This window comes from Anser cygnoides, chromosome 13 (genome assembly GCF_040182565.1).
Source record: "Anser cygnoides isolate HZ-2024a breed goose chromosome 13, Taihu_goose_T2T_genome, whole genome shotgun sequence".
NCBI classification, from domain to species: Eukaryota; Metazoa; Chordata; class Aves; order Anseriformes; family Anatidae; genus Anser; species Anser cygnoides.
The window spans coordinates 10,625,405-10,649,491 of NC_089885.1; the positions used below are offsets into that span (position 1 = coordinate 10,625,405).

Sequence of the window (24,087 nt, forward strand, 5' to 3'; positions counted from 1 at the left end):
ATTCACCATGTTTTGAAGGCTTTCTCATCTGTCTAACACAAGCATACAATCACTCTGACACCATTTACAAACAAGTGTAAAATAACATCAGGGTTATTACATTATGGTACTATATGCTGAGCATTTCAAAATCACTGCATGATCAAGTGGATTACTCCGACATCTGAATGACCTTTGTTTCAGTTTTAAGTATAAGTTTGAGAAAATTTATTGTCCAACTCCCTGATCTAAGCAAAGGCTCTTGCTACTGCAGAGTTGGAACTGATGGTCACTGTGAAGGAAGCATCCAAAAAGCATTTAAGAACTGGTACTAGGAAAAAAAAAAATATATATATATATATATTTCTCTCCTTGCAAGAAAAAAGCATCAAAAACAAAAGGCAGGGGAAAAAAAATAGGATTCCTTGAAACAAACGAAGGCCCAAAATGCCAGCAGCAAGTCTATTCATCTTCAGAAAGTATTGAACTAGGTCACTGAGGCTTAGCGATAATACCCACATTTAGATCATTATTAAAATAAGACCAATTTGTTTAGACAATGAGCAGCCACCATCTCTTCACTTCTCATACCTTCTTGTAGTACCAGACAGAACAAGGTAAGCTGCTGATTCTTAAGATCACTGAATATCATTCCACATTGTAAAGTAATTTGATTTGCCAAACACCTACATACATTGAACACAGAAGACTCTCTCTGACCTCAGAGTCAGATTTACGAGATTTACATCCTTTAAGTTATAGGGCTTATGTATGTTAAGCATCAACACCTGAAAATATTACCCCAGTGACCTACACAGATGTTGAATAATGATTGTAAACAGTTGCTCTTTTTAAAAATAAGATTTCCAGCTTGAAAACCTTTTAGCAGGATTGTATTTGTGCAAACTTTCAGAGTTCACATGAAGCTTTTTGAGCCTATGTAGATCAGTGTAATAAAAAGAGCTCAATAAAGTTCTGATATAAGAGGGTATGTTTTGGATAGAACAGAAGTTAAAAGCTTTATTTTAGTATGTTTACCTTACTAAAGAGTTTGTCTTAGAACTGAGTTTTCATTTCGTGTTCCAGAGAGTATTCCAAGAGCAGAACCTATTTATTGTCGTAATGCTTAAAACCTTCTGTATCTGTATCTGAAGGATAAAGATCGTCTAGAATACTGATTGTGGTTGGACTACAATACATGCAATAAGGTGGTGGTGTTTTGGACTGGGGGTAGGAGTAGGGCAGTTAGAAGGGTGTTCCTAACGTCATAATTCAGTCCTAAAGTCAAAGTTTGTTCCAACAACTGCAATATTCTGGCATAACAGAGCAATGAGAATACCATTCTGATAGCAAACAGAACCCTATAGTTTAAAATAGGCACCTAAAAGTCTTCAATACATTCTTACCTTCAAATTAGGTCTTAGAACTACAACATTTTTCTGATTACTGGATTCCAGTCAAAAGACAAAAAAAAAAAAACCTTTATCATCTCTGCATGGCTTGCTGTTTTCTAGTCAAGCATGCTGACTGCAGCATAAAGCCACACTTCTTTATTAAAATGTCAAATTCTTTTCTGTCCCAAATTTCCCTGAACACCAAAGGATGTTTCTGAAGAAATACCTTACCAACAGTTGAATTTCCAAACATCAAATTAAAAAATCATGGAATAAAACAGAGGTGAGAAAGGCTATTGTACTGCATTGCAGTTTTATTTTACTTTCTAAAACAGCTGAATATTCAATGGTGATAAAATAGTATCCACAGACAAGAAGGCACCAATTCCATATAATGCATATTTATTGAAATAATAAAATGATCTGAACCAAAGGCAATATTATTATTAAAAAGAGACAATACACAGTTATATAGCACCATAACTTTATGTGGTACTTTGCCAAGACTAAAACAGAACACCTATAACACACACATATTCTAAATGTGAGAAATGAAACATGATGAAATTCAAAATAAAAGATGGTTGAAAATAAAAATTTGAGTTTAAAAAATAAAAATAAAAGGAATGAGTGAAATAATTTTATCAATTTTCATATAAAAACTCTCAACATACCAACTGAGGACAGGATATTTGCCTTTATAAACTGCAAATGTTTTTTTGTTTGTTTTCTCAAATACATGTTCCTGATACAATACAAGAGAGAAGGCACAGTGCAGGAAAGATCCAGTAGAAGAAACTTTACACTACAAAGTAACTCGACTATATGGTCTATAGTGTGCACAACGAATCCTTTCCATGCTCTTGGAGAACTGTCACTGAAGTCAGATTGCAAAGCTGTTCCCATGACATGAGAGAGGCATGGAAAAGATCACAAGGAAAGGAGGCATCAAGGAAGTTCTTTCTAATTGCCATATGAATACACAGAGGAACAGAAAAGAGGAAAACAACATTTTTTTCACCTAAACCCTGACAATTTTCTTCTAAAAATTTATTTTTTAATTCAGAAGTCATATCTCTGTATCACAACATGCTCAAGGAATAAGCACATACTTCCACTGTAGCTGGACCACACTGTTTTTGCATTAGTGAGGGCTGTGATGGTAAAGTATCATGCAACATAGGTAAAGAATCTGTTCCATAAATTTGAGTGCAGAGGGATGAACCTGATTTCTCTACTATCATTTTCCTCTGAAAATTTATAGATGAGGACCCATAAAAGCACATTTATGAGTTTCCCATTTTTAAAGGAATGCAAAGAGATTTTGTTGAAAGAACCCAATTCCTATTAACCAAATGCTAATCCATATGAAAACTGTCCAACTGTCTAGAATCCTATTTCTCTTTCATACAAATGCCAGTAAGTATCCTCAATGTTCACTAAACAATTAAAGAAAGGGGGGGAAAATTGTTTTAGAAGTCTATTTTCATTCTTGGAAGCCATGACAGAACAAAATAGATTCATTAGAATTCATATTTTGCTTGACTAAAGTGATAATGGAACATCTAGCTTGTCAATCTTGTGTATACCAATATTATTTCACTGACTACCCTGGACTAATTTTTGCTAACTGAGAATGAAGCTCAACACATCTTATCATTATCCTCTGTGGTATGCAATTCAAAGATAAATACACATTTTTATCTCTGAGTAGGATAAATCCAGAATAAGCTTTCTGAAATTAATTGGGGTTACTGCAGTCTTACTCTGATGTCATTCAGATCTGTGCATTGTCTAAAATAAATACAGCATATTTGTACAAGAGTGAATGAATTTCACTGGAGGAAGGGATTCTGATATTTGTGAACAGCACAGCAGCTCACCAGCAGAGAGAGAGATTAAGCAATCACCACCTAAGAAGTCAGGCCATTTTTTGGCCATGTGCACATATTTAATTTCCCCCCTGCAGGAGAGAGAGTCTGCTGGCTGACTGGGGGTCTCCACAGCTTTCATTGTACTCCAGCATAAAGAGACTGACTTCGAGTCAGCATCTCAGTCCTGCTAGAAATGTCACAACCAGAAGCTCTGGCCGTTGAGTTCAAGACAGTGAGAAACTTATAGTTATCCCAGTCTTACACAGTAACGCATAGTGGGCTGCTTCATTTTTAACTCCTACAGTGACACCAACAATGAAAGTTTTAAATGCATAGAATTAAAACCAGTTTTGCAAGTATAACCCATTGTAAATATGACAAAATTCAGACTATGGTTGAAGAGAAATCAGTTGAGCTATTTTCTCAAAGGAAGAAAAAAAAAAAGTCACCTAATATGAATAAAAAGAAACCAGAACAGCTGATTAGGAATATGGAAAGAAAACTAATACTGCAGTGCATATTCTGTGTAAATGTTAGAGTGACTCTCTCATTTTTCTGTTCTATTTAGCTGACTATTACATAGAATTCGGTGAACAGTTCTGGCAGGAGGAGACTCTCTTGATATTTAGAGAGATTTCACATGCATGACCTCATGTAGATCTGCTCAGTGATATGCATGATGAGCCAGAGAAGGACACAAATAACATTCACTGGGGACCAGTGCTGGTCCTATTGATGCTGATGGGGTTTTGATTGTTCCCTTTGGCGAGGCTGATAATTTTAATAAAAAAAAGATGAAATCCCAAAGTGAATCTAACTATCATCCAATACAACTGACACTGCGGGAAGTACAATATGCAGTTAGAAAGAAAATTAACTGTGTTCTCTACAGCATATCCATCATGTGTGAGCAGTATAACAACTCTGGATAATCAAGACTGCTTTTTTCATTTAGCTAAAAATAAATATTGAAAACACACGGTAATCATCCCTTCTAAAAAAAAAAAAAATCTATCTTAAATCATACTGACAACCATCTAATTATCAGGATGCTCATAAGCAAGTCTCCCCTCCAAGGGATTAATAATAGAAGACTGCAACTTTCCCAAAAGACCAAGATATTATACAAACGAACTTTTGATAGTTCCTCTATGCCTGTGCACACCTTTCTTGCTAGAAGATAAACAACTAATTTCTATCTAATGCACTCTCTTCTTAACACACAATCATTCTACTAGCTATAACACTTCTGAGACATTAACCATACCTGTGCACGCTAGCACATCTGTTTCTTCACAATATGTCTGCTTATATGTTCATGAGATGTATTGACTCATAACAAGTGAATAGGGCCCTGCACACTTAGTGTTGACCCTTGCAAAGACACGTATGCCACTGATATGCAACAACTATCCCTTAACTGAACTGACAGAAGGAATTACCAACATGGCTCAACACAGTAACACCAGCAACAAAAGCATGGGAGCATTATTTACATTTCTAAATCTATCATTTATTGTGCCTCAGTTCCCATTCTTAAATACAGTAACTTTTGGCGTTCACTTTTACAAATGGAGAAAACAGGAAAATATATTTTAAAATTCAGTTTTTACCAAACTAGTATATTGGAAAGCATTACTTGCACGTAATGAAATGCTAACTAGAAATGCCACACACACACCCCAAGAGCCCCAGCAATTGCAATCCAGAGCCAGCACCTCTGAACGTTGCAGAAAATTGTCAGTTCCATGGACAGAGGCATACAAACTCGATTTAATGAATGTCTGATGTATAAATGAAGAGTTCAACATAATGTCTCATAAAAACAGCATAAGACTTTATAGTGAACTAAGATTAGAATTACAGGTTACCCTGGTTACAGCTACTGATGAATTTCAAACGAAGCTAGAATTAGCTTGAATCATTCATTGCATACATTAGCTAGTGTAGGAAAGAAAAAAGCTTGACAATGAATTATCACTAGGGAAGGCAATTTTGATCTGAACTGATGTTTCACTAAATGTAAACAATTTTTTAATTAGTTTTTTCAATGACTTCAGGTTGTGCTATTATTGATAGTACCCCAATTGTTATTTGCAAATAAGCAGAGGCTTTGCTAAATAAGTTATAGCAGACTTTGTAATTAATTTTGGTGTGATCTACTCTTGGTAAATCCTCTGGGAAATTAACTCATACAGATACTAACACAATTATTTGTATTAAACTGCCTCTGATCTTCAACAGATAAGTTTACTTTGATAAAATACATGGACTTGTAAGATTTCACAAAGCTGGACTTCAGCTGACCATTTCAAAATTCAACAAAACTTACTGAAAGAACTTAATTATTAATACTTCAGCAGTTTTGAGAGAGCTCAGTATTTGTACAGTTTGCAGAAGAAAATGGTGGTTTTCCGGGCAATCTGAGTACAAGTGACGTGCAAGAAGATAGGAACAAAATCTTTGTTCTTTTCTCTTTTTATAAAAGGCAGCACTGTGTCATTGGAAGAGAGTAAGTTAGAAAAATGTAAAATGTTTGAGGAAATTTCCTACCGCATAACAATAAATTAATAGAAGAATAAAAATTTTATTGCTAGCTTGTCATATATTCAGGACAACACCTACAACATAACAAGATAAGTGCTGCTTTTCGATACATATTAATGTGTTCAGCAAAGCAAACTTTTTCTGCTTTATTGATGGACTTAATTCAGATGACAGGTACACGTAAGATTTCCTTCTGTGTTCTCAGGTCATCACATACCTATGTAATTTATTGTCCATAAACATTCCTATGTTGTTGTTTCTTTTGATGGATTGAACAAACCTGTCAAGATTATCTCTTGTCAAGGGCACCATATTGTTAGGTAACTGCAGTGGAATAATACTGTTAATGTCGGTAGACTCTAGCCTGGAATACTTATTTTGTCTCCTGCAATTCCTAATAAAACCGTACTATCAGGAGAGGAAAAAATAGAACTAATCAAATTTAAAAGATTAAAATACAGTGGATTTTGAACCCTTATTGGAGGTAATATCATGATCATGAAAACTACGTAATTAAACCTGCCATCATAAAAACAACAGCTATTTTGTAATCACTAAGCAAAACACTAACAAACTAAGACTGAAACAGTTTTCAATCACCTTTCCACAGAACATCAGAAGCATTGCTTGGATACAGATTCCTGTCTAACAAAGGCAGCATTTCAGACTGTTGATAGCAAACAGTTAAAAGCAGAATCTAGATGAAGCTGTAAAACTTGTCTTTCAATATCACAAGCACTTCATAAAAACGGGTATATAAATTAATTAATTCTTTAATTTATGGTTCCAGTGACAACGGACATAAATTAGGGTCACAAAACTCTTTAGGCAGACTGTTATTCTATATAACAAAAGAGAAACACACTTTTCTCATAGCAGACACTGAAAATAACCATGAAACTATTGTTAACTTAATTCTTTGTAATACATACTATGGGAGAGAACGTCAGCAGGGACAGAAGCAAGCAACCCATTTACTGACATGATATTATAATAATTTCAGCCAGTTCAGAATCTATCACACACAGCAAATATCACTTGAAATATGCATGCCGAGTAGTTACCCATATAAACAATGTCTCTTCTTGTACAGCTAGCACCTCCAGTAGAATACTTCCCTATGGTATAGGAGAGCTTCTGACAGAGATTTAATGCTGGAGAGGAAAGATTAAGTGAGTAATTTAGAAAGACTGAAAGAATTGCATAGGAAAGTTTGCATAATGTCACCCTTTGATATGCCCTAAGCTCAGACCATTAGGAGGATCAAGCTCATAGCTTCACAAGCTATTTTGGCCATCATTCATGAGCTATCATTATAAATGACCCTCCTTATCAAAAAAAAAAAGAAAAAAAAAGGAAAAATGGAACCAAACACAGTGTTCTTTATAGATGGAAGTTCCAAAATAAAAGCAATCTGGAGATCACTGTCAATTTTAGCTCCTACTAAAAGCCAACAGTTTTATGAATGGCAATGTTTTCTAAGCCAAGACCTAACAAGGTAAACATCTCCTATCATGTAGTCTTGTGAACATCTGCTATCAATAATCATTTCCTCTACTGTTCTATCATCCTCCAAGAAAGAAACAACCGTGTGTTGCCTGTAATTGATGACAGATTAGGGTATGTTTGAATTTTCCTCTGATGATCAATAGCTCATTAAGTGAAACTGCTTCACAAACAAGTTAATAGTTAAGAATGTGTTAAAATTCTTTCAGGTATCTAAAGGCCAAAAGCTCTCCAGAGTAAAGACAAAGGTCAGTGATTATGAGTCCAGTTTCCAACAGTGATGAGGCAAGTTTGCTTGATTGCTCAGGGCAATCAAGGCGTATTGATGTGCTTAGGGCCCTGGCGAAATGCTCTCCTGCAGAGAGCAGTCTCCTTCACTAGCAAGAGGTGTCAGCTCCATCCTGGTAGGCACCAAGAGGATGGAAAGAGGATTGTTTGTGCCTTGAAAAATGCACCTGTTTCATGCATGCACACCTTGGTCCCACAGCACAGACTTCAGGAACTCGTCAGGTCACTTTGCACACTGTGAGAAACAAGTGCTGCTGCTGAGCCCACTGGAGTTAGGAGCCTCCAGCACCTTCTTAAATTTGCTTAGTATCAGGGGTTTAGAAAGTGACACTGTTAGCTTGGCTGCATATTTCCTGCATGCCTCTACGTTTTAAGCAACCATTATCGATTCTTTTATACAGTAACCTTCTTTTAAATTAATGGATTAAGACAGACAGTCTTCCTAAACAAATAGCTTATACATACAAAATTGTAAGTTGACAACAAATCATCTTTCTTTTCCCCATCCAAATGGTTCTCTGCCTGACACCCTGTTGAAATAAACTCGCCTATCACTTCCATGGAGCTAAACAAAGATTTACGTCAGCTGAAATCTACCTGTAGTCTACATTTAAGCTCCTAAAACAATTCCAATGCAGTGCTGTACCAGAGGTTTTTCATTTATAGACAGAATGTTATTTAAAAAAAAGAAAAACTAGCAAAAATAAAGATTCTAACCAATACAATCTATCTTGGTAAATCAAGGCACAGAAAGAAATTTTCTAATGCTCTGCACATAGCTAATGAACTAGGAGATAGGAGCAAAAATCTGCTTTCTACTGTATGTTTAATCTGCATTTCATTTTGTTCCTGGGTGAAAAAAAAAAAAAAGAAAAAAGAAAAAAAGAAAAAAGACAAAATAGAACTGGGGAAACTGGAATGCATAATATTGGAGGAAGAGCATAATAACTTTCAGCTGAAAGATATCTGTAGTAAATTGTAAGTTTTTAAAAATTGTGTTTAGTTCTGCCTGTAATGCAGTCTCGATACTGTCTGATTCATGTTTTCTACTGTTTAAGTAAGCATGTTATAAGCGATTAGATAAAAGAGAAAGTACATTATATAATACTCTAAAGTAACTTACTAACAGATTTTCAAAGATCATTGAAAACTGTAATTTATTCCTAGACCTTTATGCTTTCCTACAAAAGTATAATTAATACGATTTTTAAATCTGCTTGCAGATTTAATACACACTTCATTTAATTTATGCCAGTGAGTCTACAAAAAAGGTGAACAATTTGCAGAGGCAAAAGAAATTTATATAAACAAGCTTGTAACCTGTTGTTTGAAGGCTTCAGAATGTATATGTACAAAATTATAGACACAGATGATTTCATGAATTTCAAGCTCTTACATATGTGAGAAAAAATAAACACTTAGGAATTTTGAGACCATTCTTACACCTAAAAAAAAATCCGTGTTCAGGCTTCTGCTTCCATTTCATGTTGCTTATATTCCAAAGTTCAGCCTTGCTTGATCCACAAGAGGGTTTCATTTTCCCCTGTCCTTAATATATACCTATGGTTAACTAAGGTACAACCCCAGAAAGGTTACTGAGTGCTAGGAACACCTGCCTAAGATACGTAAACCTTTCTATGTGTTGTATAAATACTGTAGGACTTCAATTCTCACTCTGCACTGGAGACACTTACAGCTGAGTACCACAGTGCCCAGCATTGCTGCAGCCATGTCTGCTTTGGAATGACTCAGAGGCGCTGTAGTCACATACTGGACATGTCCCAAACCGGAGCCACATTAGGTGCCTGGGAATTTCCAGTACCTCCAAGTTTAAAATGCATATGCTAGAACTGCAAGCATCTAACTTTTGCCAGCACCCACCTAACTGTCATCCAGATCCAAATTTTGTTACCTAAACTTACTTAGGGAACTAGCTATGATTACTAGCCAATGATTACTCCAAAAAAAAAAAAAATCATTTCTATATTTTTCTATATTTTGTCTTCTTATCTTTTTTCTGCTAAAATTCTTTTAGCCACACTTACACCTACTGCAAAAAGAATTCACCAACTTTCATCAAAGCTATGGCCTTTAAAGGTAACCTAATATGTCATCTAAGCAGCATTATCATTTTCTGAAAACAGAGGAAACTCTGTCCTCTAAAAGAAATTAAGGAGGAGAGGAAATTGGTTGAGATATTAAAATACGTCTGCAGTGAGCCATTTAAAAGACAATAGCGAGAGAGACCTTTACTGAAAGGATAATGAGAAAATTACTTTGCACTCAGCACAGTGTTTATATGCGAAGAGTCCCTTGTAGCCTTCTGCTTCCAAAAAAACAAGCAACAGTTGAATGTTACAGGCAGAGGATGTCAAGAAACCAAGCTGTTGCAATTTAAGGTGTTATTTGTCTTGAGATTTTTTTCTTCTTATATGAGATGGACTAAATACAGACAGATATACTTGTAACATGAATGCGCAGTACTAGCTTAATAGCTAGCAATCATCTGTTCATTACAATCATCCAGAAACTATCAGCACTTTACTGTAAATATGGGTTGGTTTGTAAATGTTGTAGTCACGTGTTGCCAAAGTTTTCCTCACTTACTTTGCTTTCAGGCCCATGTGTACTGGGTTTATGTGGCGAGGTTTTGGTAGCAGGGGGCTGCAGGGGTGGCCTCTGTGAGCAGAGCCCAGCAGCTGCCCTATGGCATATAGAGCCAGCTCCAGCTGAATCCAAAAGGGACCTGCCGCTGGTCAGAGCTGAGCCATGAGTGACACTGGTTGTGCCTCTGGGAGAGCACATTTAAGGAAGGGAAAAACCTGCTGCACAACAGCAGCTGGGAGAGAGGAGTGAGAAGCAGCCCTGCAACCCCCAAGGTCAGCGCAGAAGAAGGGCAGGAGGTGCTCCAGGCAGGCAGCAGCAGTTCCCCTGCGGCCTGTGGAGAGGCCCCTGGTGGAGCAGGCTGTCCCCCTGCAGCCCACGGGTCCCACACGGAGCAGATCTCCACGCTGCAGCCCGTGGAGGAGCCCCCGGTGGAGCAGGTGGATGTGGCCTGGAGGAGGCTGCGGCCCATGGAGAGCCCCTTCCCCATTCCCTCGCACCACTCAGGGAGAGGATGCAGAAGAGGGTGGATGGCTGAAGGTGGGTTTGGTTTGCTTTTAGTTTATCACTGCTCTAGTCTGCTAGTGATAGGCAATAAATTACATTAACCTCCTTATCTCTGAGTCTGTTTTACCCATAATGGTAATTGGTGAGCCATTTCCCAGTCCTTATCTCAACCTCTGGACCCTTCCCATTGTATTTTCTCCACCTCTTCCTTTGACGAGAGGCATGAAAGAGCAGCTGTGGTGGAGTTCGGCTGCCCAGCATGGTGAAACAACCACACGATGTTTCACTGAGAACTGTTCAAAAAAGCAAGGATCTGACTGGGAAGGGATAGAAGTAAAGAGTAGGATTAAATGGAATAAATTAGGGAAAAACAGTTTTCAGAATGGAAGAAATATGCTGCTCCTCAGCCCCAAATTGTTGTAGCAAATTTTTTCCAGCCTTAGAAAAGTAAGGAAATGATATTTCTTCCATTTCATAGAGGAAGAATTGAAGCACTACATGGAAAAATTACTTGGAAGCATCAATATCACTGACTTGAACCCATGACTCCCAAGATAAAGTAAATAACAGAAACAAAAATCACAACTAATTTCCTTTCAGTTTCCTGTTTGCTTGTTGAATAATTTGAAAGACCATGGTCTGTTCCCAATAGACGAATGTCTCCTCTCACTTATATTCCTTTGTCTTTTTTCTCAGGGCAGAGGAGATGTGGCAGCCACGCCAAAATTTACTTATAAAGCTGGTCTACCAGGCCAGAAGTAATAAAAATCCTTGTTATATCACTACTGTGGAATAACAGAGGATGCAAGTTCATAGAGGCATCATCTGAACACTTTCCATGACCATTAAACTCACTTCTCAAATAGAAAAGAAATTTGATGGGGGTAAAATAGCTTATATTGACTAACATTTTCATTATGTAGCACGATGCAGCTCAGAAAAGAATGGTCTGTTACTGCTGGTCTCTAATGGGCGTTTATTATCCCTTGGCATGCTGCAGTGCAAGAGTACTGCAGGTGATTAATGATCTTACCTGCTGCAAACGAGCAATTGGAGAAACATCCATTTCATTTACTATATGAGAAACACTACTAAAGTGTAACTATCCAAGTACTTGTAGAGGAGGACACTTTATAATTAATAACGAATTGGCTCAGCCACCTTAAAGGCCATATAAACTGGAGTTTAGAAGTAACACCTTTTATGAACTGACAAACCTTTCCCTGCTGGTGCTTGAGTTACAGAATAGCTTCATCTTTCAGAAGAACATGTTTTGAAAACATCTTGTCACGGAAGAAGCTATGCTATCTCTGCTGAAATTAGACCTACCAGTCTGGGGATGATCACACCACAGGCATTACAAGTTGTGGTCTTTATATAGTCCTGCAATAACTCTCACCCTAGTGTCTCCCTCATTTTAAATTGGTTCTGCTGAGATGACATGGTTCACTCCTACGTAACTCAGTGTATTTATTGGTGAGGCTAAACTTTTCTGCAGGTCTCAGTAAGGCCTGTCTTCCTCTGCCAATGTTTTTATAACTACAGAGTGGACTGCAGCTGCCTAGCACAGTTTCCATGCTGCTAACAACTTAATACATATCAAAGAGAGAATTCTCGTCTGTAATGAGGGAGGGAGAGAATAACTACAAATCCCAAGGCCCAGACATTATGGTAGATCTAGTGCATTAAAAGTACATGTTCAAGCTATTAATTTAGAGCAGTAATTAAAATCTGAGCCTCCCATATGACGGATTCTAAGTATTTTAAGCATCTAATGCACTTCTCAAGTAGGTGATTTTCTGTTTCATTTTCATTGTGGATATTGGACATTTCATGTATGTCTTTGCCTCCCATTTTGACCAGACCTTCCATTCTGCATCTGCCCGAAGTTTGGGATTAGGAAAGATTTAGTTCAGGGGAATCAGCATTTTTCAAACAGGAACCCTCTAAATCTTTTACAGAAAGTTCCCAGATGAATCTCGTTGAAAACACTCATTACCCTGAGGGCTTCCACCCTACTGAATTTCAAAGGTCTTTTACAAGCAGTTGAGGTGTTGAAACTGTTCAAATAAAGGTTACAAGAACCCTCCATAATAGGAAGTGGCAAGCGCAGAGGTATAAGAATTGCTACTAGTTCCTCCAGTAGAAATTAGCTAGGGTAGCAATGTAATAATGATAGCATTAGAGAAAACGAATGTCTCTAATTCCCAGATGAGCTGTTGTCCTGTAACTTACAGATCTGTCTGGGATAATTTCCTCTTTCATTGGCATTCCTATCCAAGTGCGATAGGAGCTGCCCACGCAGCCCCAAGAATGTCAGAGCTGACGCTGTGAAGAACAGCAGCTCTAACGATTACCTGGCCACCCCGCGTCAGCTGCAGTCCCCCTGCACTCCATGTAATGGTATCAGTAAAACTTTCCTACCTCATAAAGCATAACCTGATTAATTATCAATATCATGCATAATGGGTTTGTGGCATCTTATAGATCATCACGACAGTGTATAGCCACTTGTCAATGCCCCTGCAGCATCCACAGTGCTATTACAAAGTGTGAGCCCACCATTCCTGTTTAAATCTGTTTCCAGAGATTTGAGTCAGAACATTTGTTTTTAGGCAGGAGACTAAAGTCCTGATTCTGACTTCAACCACACCGGTTTTAACCCAGTGCAATTCTTTTGCTTCCTGTGGGGTGGTTTCTATCCTACTGAAGTGAATGAGATCAGAAATAGACAAAAACTCCCTGAACTGACATGTCTGCTTCTCTCATGTTTCATTGCCACTTAGTGCCATCAGATTGTGCCTTCGGGTCTTGCTGACGCACTGCCTGAGCTTCCCCTTACAGCAATTTGGCCACAGAAGATACAGCAAAAACACGTTGTTTTGGCTTTATATTTATTTCTCCCCTTCCTTGTCCTTCTTCAACAGAACCACTCGTTTCCTCTTCCTGCACTGACTTTTTCACAGTATGAAAAAATGAAAATAAAAAAACTTGCAGAATGAATCTTCCAACCTTCCCTCCTCATTACACCAATCACAGATTGTTCAGAGCCACCTTCTCTTAAATGTTAAATGCTTCTGTAAACCGCTGTTTGTGTCACTCTTTGCAATCACAGCTTTTAGCATATCCCCTTGCAATACTCACTAATTTCTTTTAACTATTTTTACATCTTACAAACAATAGATAAACACAGGTACTGCCAAATAAAGGCAGCAATATCTTCCTAGCCTCTGATAGCCTTGTCATCAATTTCTCAAACAATGGCTGTTAAATTGCCCACCCAATCTCTTTTCGAACTCCTAGGTAACTACATGTTTCCTCACAAGCTTGACCTTCCAGCTAATATGAAAACATGCAGGAGCAAATGGAAGTTGGCCTGGATTTTCATCTCTCCGGGTCCTTAGATGTTTCAGCAAAAGCAAACCAGGTTATCTTTGGAAAAAGAAATGTCAAACCCATAACATTCAGAGGGTAATTTGTTTACATGTTTCTAAGATATTGCAATACAATATTTTTGCTCAGCATTTTTGCTTGGTGAGAGAAAATATTTGTACAGCTTTTCCTTTCATTGCAATCGAAGAAAATGAAGTGTCTAGTACCTGTCATATGTTCATGGTCATACTGGTAAGAAACCTGCATATAAAACACATTTGTTTGTTTTATCTAAATAATCGCATTACCTGCCAGCAGAATGCAAACGATACAACACACTGAAACAGATATCAACATGGATTTGAGTCAGGAAGATAAGGAGGAGAACAGTCATTTATATTTCAGAGCATATGAAATAATCCTAGCAAGTGTGTTTGACTCTTACTGAGTTAACATTGAAACATGTTTGCAGGGCAGTTCATTTTGGTTCTCTGAGCACCAGTCTAAGGACGGGACATGTACTGGAAATCAGAAGGCTTAAAACAGCCATCAGAGACAAAATACCTAACTTTCAGGCAACTTAAGCATAATGATGTGAATCCCCCACTTTCTAAATTTTTAGTTTACCCTTTATCAAAACACATAAAAGGTAATACCTTACAGAGTAAGGAGAGGCAAGTTAGAAGTGTGATGCAGCTCTAAACCAATAATGGGTAATAATCAAATGTATAGGTAAAGCACTCATTAGTTTTTCAGCCTTGTCCAAACCTGTCATAGTTTTGGCTTCTCAACCCACATCCTCATAAGCTGGCCCTAAAGCCATATATAACGAGTCAAAGAGGTATCGGGGTTCTACAGGCACTTCAAACTGAAAGAGGATGTCAGATGAAGAGAATAAGGAACCAAGAGGATGAGAAAAGCGTGAAGAACAAAGGAAAGAGAATTGGGAAGAGAACACAAACAGAGGCCATCAATAACAGCATAAACACTGGAGTGGATCTCCCATGAAGACTGGGAGGAAGTTAGTGTAGTGAAACCTAGCATGGGTATCTTATGTCACCTCCTAAACTGCTTACTAGGAAGTGTTACACAGTACAGCATGTGTATGGAACTGGGATTGATCCAGACCAGCACAGCACTTCGGGGCAAGAGATTTAGGAGACAAGCCTTCACTGATACAGGATGCACACAAATATACATAAGACAAATTGCAATGACAAGGCTATATTTCTACTGAGGGATGTAGTGTGCAACAGTGAAAGAACCCCCCTGGGCAAACAGAGCTTTCAGTGAACTTCTGCTAAAATGCTGAGATCTGTGCTACTGACGGGTTTGATTTAAAAAACAGAAAGAGATGATATGTAAGCTGCAGGCATCATCCAACATACCGTACTGTAAACCCAGAACTCAGTAAACAAGGATGGGCAGGTAGCTTAAAACGTGCAGCAGAACCACGTCCTGTGGTTTTAAATTTTGAAAATTATTAATAAGCCAAATAACAATAACATAATGACTGTCACAGAGCAGAGAAAAAAAAATGACAGTTCCCAAACAACCAACAATCGAAATGTGGGGCTGAGATAATAAGAGCAAGATGCTCTTAGCACCTTATTCTGCTATAGGTTTCAAACACAAAACATATTGATCTGTCCCATCAGACCACTATGAATGAAAACAAATATTAATATGCATTAACTCTCCTTCTGTAGTCTTAATTCAATCCAAGCATGAAAGCATGAGAGGAATATGAAAATGTAAAGATTAGTTTTCACCTTGTGCTGTACAAGTGAATTGTGTTGCTCCGAGAAAGATTCTGGAACATTGCTGTGAAAGGCCCTATCCCTGCAGGAAAACTGAAGTAGAGGGTGAGCGCATAGGTGAATGGATAATAGAAATGCTTTTGAGAGAACAAAAGATGAACAAAAGAGACTAATATCTTATTCTGTAAGTAGACTCTTAGGACTTTGCATAGCATTTCAAGTGGAAATAAAAATTCTAAAAAAAAAAATTAAAAATTGGCACTTCTGTATAGTCCAAGCTATTATTCCCCAGTTCTTTCCTCCCTTTGAAGTTACATCACTGCAGGTACAATAAAATCTACCCAGGGCAGAAATCTTTTACATGCCTTTCCAAGGAACCACACCTAAAGTCACTTCAGAAAGTTGATCCGAGGTGTGCTCCACTGAATGTACTGGGAACGTTGCTATTAGCCTTAATGAGCAGTGTCAAACTTTTAATGCGCAATAAAGCAGCCCACTGACTTAATGGTGCCTCTCATGAAAGCACATTATATCTGTGCTCCGTGCGTATTCCCAAGTGACTCGGCATGCTGTGGGTTTTATCATCAAATGGTTTGAAACTTTCTTACACTGGCCAGGAATGTAAAACTACAACAGACAGGCACAACTCCTTCTCCTCTTCAGTCTCACTTAACTGTAATAAGTTTCATTAAATAGGAGGAAAAAAACTGAAAGACATTCTGCCAGTTCTTACAGAGGGAATTTTAAGGCTCCAGGACCCCGTTAGAGAAAGAGAAGTCTTGTTATGGTAGTGAAGGGAGGATGGGCAGCAAAGGGGTGAACAGGGAAGAGCTATTTGAAGTTCTTTGATAGGTGGGTAATATTGAGGAGCAAGGAAAATGGCCCCCTACTTTTCCCCATTTCCAAATTAGCATAGGTGGAGGCATGCTAAAATGGTTCTATGCATATCTCATGCAGAGTAAGCTAGAGTATCCCCACTGCACTGCACTGGGCTTGTTTAAACACATCTCTTAATGCAGAAGAGGGACAAATACCAGTAATTGCTTCCTCCTGGATGTTATTGCTGTGGTCATAACGTTTAATTTTCAAAAGGTGATAATAGTATCCATAACCTCCCCCTGCCTGCCCAAAAAGTCTGTTCTTAAAGTACGTGTATACAGACAGAGACAGCCAAAAGTAGAAATAAGAAAAGAGTATCTGGAAAATATGAATACTTTGTCTTTATATCCTTTAGGGAAAAAAGGACAGTGTGGCTCCAGTCATAAGCCCATTGTACTAAACACTGAAAAATACACAGCCAACATTTTTATTGTAAATCTTCAAAACATGCTGTTTTTTCTCTTGAAGAATGTGTACCCTTGAGAATCTGAGTCTGAAATATAATAAGAAAATTCCTGAAAATTCTCAGAACCCTCTCAACTAAGGCTATTTGTTAAGGACTTAGCACAGATCTTAAAGAATCAAAAAGCTTGGTTAGATAAACAATCTTCATTTCACTTCACTCTCATTACCAACAACTGTAACAAGATGTATCCTCATAATACATCACAAATGAGCTTGGGCCTCACTTATTGTCTGCACAAAGGTAATTTCTTCAGCTTTCTATGAGTTACGAAGTCAGATCCAGTTCTTGTGCAGACAGGTGTGAGGTTACTGACTTCCAGCGTATCAAGAGCATTGCTACATTTGGGCCATGATCTTTTACACACTTCTGAATCATTTTTCTCATGGCTGTAGGGACCTCAGGGACCTGACTTCTTTACCAGAATGCTGCATTTCTCCTTCAAGTAACCAGTACTTTTGTCTAAAGGCAAGTGGTTGATCCTGCATACAACCTTCCCCTCTCTACCTGGCAGGTATTTCATGATGCAGTTGGCTAGGCTTTTCCTGTAAACCTTTGCAAGATGAAACTGCAATTATATCAGTTACGAGACACACAAACCTCTCAGAAACAAATTGAGTGAGTCTCTGAGGCTACAACATAAAACTTCCGAGTGTCTCCCCCCTCACCCCACAAATGATTGTTTGGCTACAAATCCATGCATTTATCATTAGTGTGTTCCATCTTTTGTTCTCAAGCAACTCAAATCCACTTTATACAGCCTCTCTCTTACCACAAAAAGTTATTAACAGTCTTACAGAGCTTTTCAACCAAGCCAAATATTGGCTTGCCTGAAGTTTAGCATGCAACTTCTGCAGTCCATACACACCAAAACTTCCTATTTGAATATATATGAGCACGGATCCCTTTTGGCCATTCAACTGGAAACCTGCAGGACGCCTGTATGTAAATATTATTTCTTGTCTGAAATCTGGTTTAGATTACACCAAAACATACGAAATACTTTCCTCTGTGTTTTGTTGACAGGTTTATACGTTAGCCAGACTCTTCTCTGCAAGGATTAACCTCTGCCCATAGCTCTCAAGCATTTGTAGCAATGCTATAAATAATCTTGAAAAATGCACAGAAGGCAGGATTGCAATGTCTGGTCATACAAGATGCAATGTCAGCATCCATACTGACAGACACGGTGTTTTTATGGGGAAGAGTCTACAACTGATGGCTGCCATGAAATATTCTGACTGTTCTGCTGTTAAAGCACATGTAAGTCGTCCTCTCAGTCCCCTCCAAGGGAATAACAGTAAATTCAGTCACATCACCTGTGCAACATTCATAATATACAGAAACACTAGGATACAGGGTAAAAACAGCAAAAAAAAAAACTCCAGGCACCTGTGAAAGCATATGAAAATTCTTCCTCTTACATATATACCTTTATTCATTTAGTACTATATTATGAATAGTTAGCTAGATCCCATTAAAATTCAGTGGCGGACTACAGAGTACTGAAATGTGAATTTGCATACTAATTAACAACAGAAAGTTCTGCAATCAGAATTATCAAAGACACGTTGGAGTAATCTCTGAAGGGAAAAAGTCCCGATTCTACTTGATATTTGCTAAAAAATATGAACCAGCTACCAATTATAAAGTATTCCTGACTGACAGATAAAATCAATTCGCCTGTAAGTAATTTAAGAACGTCTAAGTTGAAATCACGTCTTAAGGAGCGACTTGTATGACATAAATTTTTGTTGCAAATACTAAATGAAGAAAGACATTCAATGAAGACTTTCAAAATCATTCAATCTGTTTCTGTGCTGAAAAGAAAGGAGAAATTAAGGCAGACTTGCTGTACATTGGCATCTTCCATAAGCTAGGCCATCATGTTTGGACATATGCTGAATAAGGTGAAAGGCAAAGATCACCTCTTTTACTCAGGTTACATGATGCAAAATGCCCATACCAAGAGGCAGCAAACTGTTTCCTATTTTAATAGCTGTATTTTTCACCTATTCGGGGGTGACCTTTAGCCAGACAATGTTTCCTGTGTCCTTTTTTCCCTTCCCTTTTGCACTCTTCATTAATATTTCAAAATATTAAAATATGACATTCACCACTTCAACTAGAGAGCCTGTCTGGTCTATGATTTTGCTCTTGCAGTTTCTGTATCATTTAAACCTTTCAGATGCTCTGAATCAGGTGGCATCATCCACCAGGCAACAGGAATAGCACAGACAGTCCTGAGAAAGTACTTGTTAGTCAGACATCGAGCTCTTTCTTTTATGCTTCCGTGAAAAACTCGCAGGATGTGCAATGTGTAAATGACAACAGGATCTGGCTTCTGTGTTTAAATCCCCCACTTGAGCCACGTGGAAGGGCCCTCACAAACCAGCCTGTGCAATCCTCCCCTATTGCATGGAGAGCCCTTTGTGGTGGAGAGCCGTGTTTGTGCCAATCCTGCAGTCACAGCACTCGGTGTGAAGGGCTCTGAGCCAGCAACGTCAGCGCAACAAGTCAGAAAATGCTGCAGGAGGCTGAATTGTACCTTCCTGCTCCCCTTCACTGCTCTGGGTCATTTAGGCTTAGCCTAAGCTGTTCCCTAGCAGAACGGCTCTGCGCTCCTGAGTGATGCTGTGCTGCCAGTTTGACATCTCTGATGGTCAATACCCCAAAGGGCAAAACCAAACACTTGAAAATGAGGTGATGAAAACTAGAGTATTCTTTTGAAATTATAGGCCTTGGTGGCTGGCGGCCCTTGGTGAGGCCTTTGGTAGCACCACAGGCTCATTCCTATGTTACAAAAGTCGGATAAGCATGAACATACTTGTCTGTTGGGGTGCAGGAATAAAGGCTCCAAATTCAGAAACAAATGCATTGCTCTACCCTGCAGTCAGTTATAATATGTTGTTTCTCATTAAGATCTGAAGTCCATGTCTAAAGCTACATGCGCTCTACTAGCTCAAAACTTACCAAACATGCATTGTGTCACAAAATCAGCATTATATCAAATAAAATAAAGCAAAAAATACCCATGACATCACAACCTCAATCACTGAAATTCACTATAATTGATACATATGGAAATAATAAACTAAATTTGTCCATGACTTAGTTTCTTCTCTCGTTCATATCAGTTCTTCAGCTGGTGGTGTAAAGTCACCAGTAATATCCCTTACATTTGGCATTTTGTTTTATTTCCTCCTGTCTGAACATTAAACCTTCAGATATTCCAATTACATATGAAAGATGGGTCTCTTCCTTTTGCTTCACTGTAGATGTTTTTCATTTGCCATTTGAACTACATAAATGAATGTTGACAGCTTTAGTTAACTTCAAAAGCTACACTTCTGATCTGTCTTACCAATTTTTTTGATTTTTAATGTATAATTTTGTTAGGTTTTACCCACAAAGCCCTTTATTCTATACAGATGGAAGGAAAGCATACAATAAAATATACAATGCAACAGCAGTTGTTATTAAAGAAACCATCTTATAGACAATAATCTTGGAATATCATGCTCCTTGAATTAAAGTAAAAGAGGAAAATATGGAAAAGAAAGAGAAGAAGAGATATTGAGAAATTACAAAGAAAACTGAACTAATAGGAAAAAGAAGCTTTCCCAAAAATTTCGATTAATTGGCCCCAGAAATTTTCAAACTGATTCCAATATCAAACAATTTGAATAATTTTATTTTTTTTTCAGATTTTCTGTCCAAAAAATGGAATTTAATTTCAAAAGCTGGACATTATTTTAAACTTACAGTTTAATCCTGCTTTCAGTTTCTGCTTTTTACCCCACCATAAATTTAAAGAAAGGGTTGCAACCCAAATTTTCTGTAAAAAAAATATGAAAATAATTACTGATCATCCATAATTATAAAAGTTACTCTAAACACATAACATTTTATCATAGGCGAGTCCAGTGAGTACGAATAGTTTTTAGATGCACAGGGAAAAATATATAGAGAAAAAATATACCTTGAGAATGTTTATCAGCTACAGCCTTTGTCTTTCTCTTCTCAGCTCATGGGACTTAAATTCCAACATCTTAAATTCCTTACAGATTTTTTTAATACACTAGGAGATTTCATCAGATCTGATAATTCATGCACAGCTCATGCACTACTAGCAGTTGTCCTTACTTCCAGGAAAGGCCACTGTAGCTTCTAGCATTGCTAACGACGTGCACAGCTAAGCTTTTTAGGTTCTTTAAAGCACCAGATAAGATGCCCTAAGTAAGCATTATGTAACTCTCCATAGATTTTTGTCTAGCTCTTTTTCATCTATCCTAACTAGCATTTTGCTGAGTAAGCTCTTATGTTCATTTCTTACATATCCTTAACCAATTACATGAGAAGAGCATCTCCAGTTTCACCTCAGCTGAACTTCTGCTCACCACACAAATTCTATTTTTCATTAAAACTAGTCAAACGTTTCATTAGTTTCCAGTTTACAGATTTTTCAGTTCTTTACGTTTCTCCTGAATTTATTTCTGTTCTGACATTTTGTCACGCGTAGCTTTGGTATCACTGTGCCAATTAAGTCCCTGCTACTTTCTGGTAGCCAGATTCTCATATAAAGGACTGCGCACCACTTCTGGGTAAGCGTCTTTCAGGACCCCCCACACTGACACAAGCAGGAGTACTAAGTGCACCTATTTTCTGTGAGAGGGAGGTTAACAGAACAGTAACAATCACGAGCATTCAGCTCCACTAGAACTGAAGCATTAAGAGGTTCATCTCTATTTTGCCTGTCAGTAAATTTCTTCTATCATAACAGCAACTGCCTTGCTCCTTTGACAAAGTGCACGCTCTGTACTTCACTCTTTTCATTACCCCCTGAATGCTCTATTCTACCCTTTATCTGTCTCATTACCACAGCGCCTATCACAAGAGGCTGATGACATCTGAAACCGCGCAGCAAAAACTGACACATAAAGGTGTATTCAGAGGTAATTCACCACAGCAGGTGACTATCATAATGCAGCTGATTGAAAACTGGCGTGATGTCCGGGGCACGGCAGAGGTGGACTGTTCAGTGTAAGTGATAACGCTGCGTGCGCGAAGCAGTGCTAAGTGATTATGACCAAAGGAAAGACAGCCGCAGGATTCAGCACCACCGTCTTCATTCTCACCTCCAGCACTTGCTGTGAAAAGGCGCATTACAAAACTGTCATCTCCGAGGTGTTAAATACGGCACCCTGTGCTTACACGCTCTCTCCATGACAGCCACGCGACACGCAGCCGAGCAGCGCAGCCTCCTGACGCTGTTGGGCTCCTCGGCCCCGGATCCCGCACGCCAACCTGCCGTCGGCTTCCCCAGCACGAGGTCAGCGGGACAGGGAGCTTTGTACCAGCAACAAGCTGTGATCGGGGGTTTTCTCCAGCTATCAGTGAGTGATTTATTGATGCAGTGAAGTTCATGTGTTTTTACAGCCTTTCAGCGCTGGGAAAAAGACAGGTAAAATGCCATTCAGAGCAGTTTGTATCTCTCTCCTACAAAACGGGAGGGCGTAACAGGCAGAGGTAGCAGAATGATAACAGATTGCTGGAGTTAAATCCAGAGCAAAAAGTAATATGATGTGGAAAAAGGATATTCAGGAGGGCAAATTACGTCTTTTAAATGAAACGTTAAACTGAATCTTGTCTCCAAACAGAGATGGGGAGGCGAAGGGAAGCAGGAATGGCTGGTGAAAAGGGAATGACTAGAAGCAGTAGGAAGCCTCTTCTGTCAACTCCATTTTAAAGCATACAACTTCTAAAATGAATAAACTTTTTCACATGTAAGAAAACTGGGAAAAGAGTTCTTAATTTATTTTTTTTGCATTGTTTTTGAGCTTTGCAACTGAAAATAAGATGTCTTTGCTACTTTTATATTATTTTATTTTTTAAATCATGCTTGGCAAGCAAGCCATTGGTGTTATATTACTTGCAATTCTGTTCTTTTCAGAAGTATATATAAGTCAAACGGAAGAGCCTGTTAACCTTGAATAGGATACCGTGCACGTGCTATTGCTCTTGAAGGCTTTTTATACTCCGCTACTTTGGAAAAGGCCGCATTTCTACCAAGCAGGTGGAATAATCAGAACTCTTCCTCTCTTGGGCACCTGCTTCTAAGGCATGAAATAAGTAAAAACTTAGCTATTAAAACTATCTCATTCACGACTGATGCATGCTGAACCTCAAACAGGAACTACAGTTAAGAAGGAGTACTATGCCTCTTGTTTTTTGGACAGATGAGATTATTCCTGACACTCACCACACAGCAGCTGTTTTATGCTTGATTTTTCCTAATGGATTGAATCCTTTCTCCAAGTTGTGTCTCAAAGGACTATAATGCTGCCACTTGGGTAGGTTGAAATAGATTTCTAGATCTTCTGACAACAACCTCGTGGACCTTAGTCCACGGTTCCCAGAGTCCTTTGACAGATCCATATTTTATACATTATTTTTCCTCGAAGGATAACATCACAATGATGCAAAACCATTGCACAGTACTAATTTCAGACTTCACAGTTATACAGCTACCGGGGAGGGATCTAAGTCAGGGTCACAGAGTAATGCACAACCTTGCATATTTCTTCAGATACAAAGATGATGAGGGTTTTCCAGCCAACCTTGAATGTCTACAGTTTCTGTGCCATAGCATCCAGCTGCAAATAAAAGATTTTGAGGTTAAGCGTCCATCCTTCACCTTATGCACCAACGGAAGCCACCCAAAGAGGCAACTGAGCACACTCACAGCACGGTCATGCCCATTCTCTGAAAATCCTTCCAGAGGAAACCACACCTTGCTCCCATCCCTGCTATAGCTCTAAGCTATTTAATGAATAGAGATAAGTTCATGCTTTCAGCTGGGCACCACAATTTCTAAAGCATAACAATAACAGGTGATGACAAAATGTTACATC

The 24,087-nt window shown here is 38.4% G+C and overlaps 1 long non-coding RNA gene across 5 annotated transcripts in view; it reads right to left on the minus strand.

Moving 5' to 3' along the window:
* Positions 1–24,087, minus strand: part of LOC106037734 (uncharacterized) — a 504,883-nt gene that overhangs the window by 252,196 nt on the left and 228,600 nt on the right. The window lies entirely within an intron of this gene.